At 41.8% G+C, this 3,501-nt stretch overlaps 1 long non-coding RNA gene across 8 annotated transcripts in view; it reads right to left on the bottom strand.

Moving 5' to 3' along the window:
* The window catches only part of LOC122544062, a 28,168-nt gene that overhangs the window by 17,623 nt on the left and 7,044 nt on the right, over positions 1–3,501 (bottom strand). For all 8 annotated transcript variants that reach the window (XR_006310245.1, XR_006310247.1, XR_006310248.1 and 5 more), the window contains one exon: positions 1,732–1,797. This is a non-coding gene — a long non-coding RNA (uncharacterized LOC122544062). The remainder of the gene's footprint in view (positions 1–1,731; positions 1,798–3,501) is intronic.

Genomic DNA, 3,501 nt, shown 5'->3' on the forward strand with positions numbered 1-3,501 from the left:
AGTGGAACGGACAAGGAGAGGAGAGCGGAGAGAAGGAGGGGGAGAGGGAGAGGGAACATGAGAAGCTTTTATTTGTCATTTCTACCATATACAACTGATACAATAAAAAGGAAGGGGGAGTGGAACGGACAAGGAGAGGAGAGCGGAGAGAAGGAGGGGGAGAGGGAGAGGGAACATGAGAAGCTTTTATTTGTCATTTCTACCATATACAACTGATACAATAAAAACGAGACAGTGTTCCTCCTGGACCGAGGGTGCTACATGGACAGCACAAAACTACAAAATCGTACACAGCATAAAGTGCATACTAAATGCAAGTTACGGTGTAACAGAAGAATGATGGATAAGAGACATTTTTCTAGCAGCAATACAAAAGAATTTCAAAGCAGAAAGAGTCTGTTTATACTGTGTTAAGGAGCCTGGTGGAAGAAACTGTTGCACAGTCTGGCCATGAGAGACCGAATGTTCTGGTATCTTCTGCCAGATGGCAGGAGGGAGAAGAGTTTGAGTGAGGGATGTGTGGGGTCGACCACAATGCTATTAGCCTTTCGCATGCAGCGGGTGGTGTAAATGTCTGTAATGGAGGGAAGACAGACCCTGATGATCCTCTCAGCTGTCCTCACTATCCGTTTACAGTTTTACAGTTTTATAATCTGAGACGATGCAATCCCCAAACCAAGTAGTAATGCAGCTGCTCAGGGTAGTTTTGGAAATGAAGGTGGTCACCAATCATCCCAGCAGGTAATCCAGGTGAAACATCATTACCCCAGAGAGATTTACAATGTGGACATCACTACAAAAGGAATTGGTCAGATGAATACATGGATGAAAGCTGACGAAACAAAAGGAAGGCTTACGGGAATACAAGTGAAAGAGGGTATGTGAGGAACACTTGAACCAAATGACCAATTCCATGGCAAAGACCTAATGTCAATTCGGGGAGGCAGTGACCTCATGGTATTACCACGAGACTATTAATCCAGAAACTCAACTCATATTCTGGGGATCTGGGTTAAAACCCTGCCATGGCAGATGGTGGAATTCAAATTCAATGAAGAACCTGGAATTAAGAGATAACGAAAACCATGAATTTTTTGTTGATTGTTGAAAAAAGCTCCTCTGGTTCACTAATGTTCTTCAGGGAAAGAATTCTGTCATCCTTCCCTAATCTAGTCTTTGTGAGGTTACAGACCCACAGCAACGTGGTTGACTCTTACCTATTCCCTGGGCAAGGATGGGCAACAGACACTGGCCTAGCTAGAGACGACCACACTCAGAGTGAATAAAGAAGTGTTTCAATTCTCTTATTTTCACATCTTTGTCCTCTATCAGAAAGATATAACCAAATATGTCTAACTCAAAGTGTTGTTATTCTCAAATGCTATGTTCATGGGACTAAGCTTGAAAGTGTATCGGGATCCTGCTGGGTGTGTACAGGGGTTCACATGGTATCGGGATCCTCTGACTAAAAGTCATTCACAACAGTGACCAGCAGATTCATTTGAGGAAATAATTCAACTCCCACCCATTTACAGCATACAGGAGAAACTGTATGAATTCTATGTAAAATGGTTGAGATTTGAAGGACGATCCAATTACTGAGAACTGTGTTTCCCAGCTTCTGAGCTTTAGATTATCTGATTCTAAAACTCCAAATAAATGGTGAAAATCAAACATTTTGTTTTACAGAAATCAAATACAATGCTTTAAGATTTCCATGTTGGTCATTACCTTTCAGGTGACTGGGTATTTCAGATAAACTTTGGAAGATATCCATATCATGAACTGGATCAGAACCTGTTCAAATTTAGATTTCATTAATTCAGACGTGTAATACTACAGCAAAACATGAAATGCTCCAATCTGAAATCAAATAATGTGAGACTTTACTGTCCCTTGTTCCTCTATTTCTTTCAGTTTTTATCCAAATTTGGCAACCCATGAAGCATTTTTACAAAGACTTCCCACATCACCCTTTGGGCCTGAGAGCCATTCCCCATCACCAGGTTAAGCAGCAGTTTGGAACTGTCTGCCCGGTTTCCCTTCTCTGCAAGCTCAGTCATTTCCTGTAAAGAATAATCATGAGCAGATTGAGTAGTGGAGTGAAATATAAACACTATGAATGAGAAGGAAATGATCTCCTCAGAAATGGGATTCCCGAGTTATTTTGAGTGTGGAAAACAATCACTGCACCATATCCTGATCTCCCACGGTGAATACAGGTGAGTATATTGTAAATATCTTCTGGAAAGAGGGACCTAAAATAGGCCATTTCACCCTCAAACACAGTTTGTCCATCAACTTTACCTCAGTTAGTTTCTGGACAGGAAGCAGTTACTGGGCCAGGTAGCAATCCATTCTGATCAGGAGCAAAACAGTGAAGGACAAAGTGGCCGTCAAGTCTAATTATGGTTAAAATTAAAATATTAAAATTATGGTTCAGGTCAATGACCTTTTTCTGGAAACCACTTCACTTGTTGGCCTCATACCTTCCTCAAAGGCATTGTTTAGGAGAACAATTATTTCAGTTCCAGACATTCACTGGAACAGTTTCTCAGTGTTGTGTCCTGGGTTAAATTTTGTTTAACCATGTTAAAAATCACACAACACCGGGTTATAGTCCAACAGGTTTAATTGGAAGCACACTAGCTTTCGGAGCGACGCTCCTTCATCAGGGGATGGTGGGGGGGCTCGATCGTAACACAGAATTTATAGCAAAAATTTACAGTGTGATGTAACTGAAATTATACATTGAAAAATTGATTGTCTATTAATCCTTTCATCTGTTAGAATACATTGATAGTTTCACTTCTTTCATTAGTAAATCACAAAACCTTTTTTAAAGTTGCATTCTCGAGTTAGCTGTTCACAATGGTGATAGCTAGATAATATGTTGAAGGTGTTAACCCTCTGTGTTCTCTGTCTATGCTATGATGTTTGGATTGATTCTAGTCTAAAAAGTGAGATAACGGAGTTTTACATAAATTCATGCAGTTTTTGAGCTGAGAGTTCGACATGAATGCATGCAGTTTTTGAGCAAAATACAATGTAACTCTGCAAGTACAAATTCACCCCACAAAATATGTGTGTGCACGTGGGTCTTTGTCTGTGTCTGTGTGTGTGTGTGTGTGTGTGTGTCTGCCTGTCTGTCTGGGCTGGGGGTTGTGAGTGTGAGAAAGTGTGTGTGTGTATAGTGAGTGCAGAGTGTCTTAAGTCTGTGAGGGGGTGCATGTGTGAGTGTGTATGTCTATAAAGGTGTGTGCGCGTCTGTGTGTACCTGTGTCCGTGACATTCAGCCTCCGACCTTCGGGTGACCATCCTCCGAGGTGGACTTCGGGACAGGCAGCAGAGAAAAGTGGCCAAGCAGAGGCTGATAGCCAAGTTCGGTACCATAGGGAGGGCCTCAACCGAGACCTTGGGTTCATGTCACATTACAGGTGACCACCATTGCACTACACACACTCAGATACTCCTACACACACACACACACACACACACACA

The sequence above is a fragment of the Chiloscyllium plagiosum genome, chromosome 46 (assembly GCF_004010195.1).
Source record: "Chiloscyllium plagiosum isolate BGI_BamShark_2017 chromosome 46, ASM401019v2, whole genome shotgun sequence".
Lineage (NCBI taxonomy): Eukaryota > Metazoa > Chordata > Chondrichthyes > Orectolobiformes > Hemiscylliidae > Chiloscyllium > Chiloscyllium plagiosum.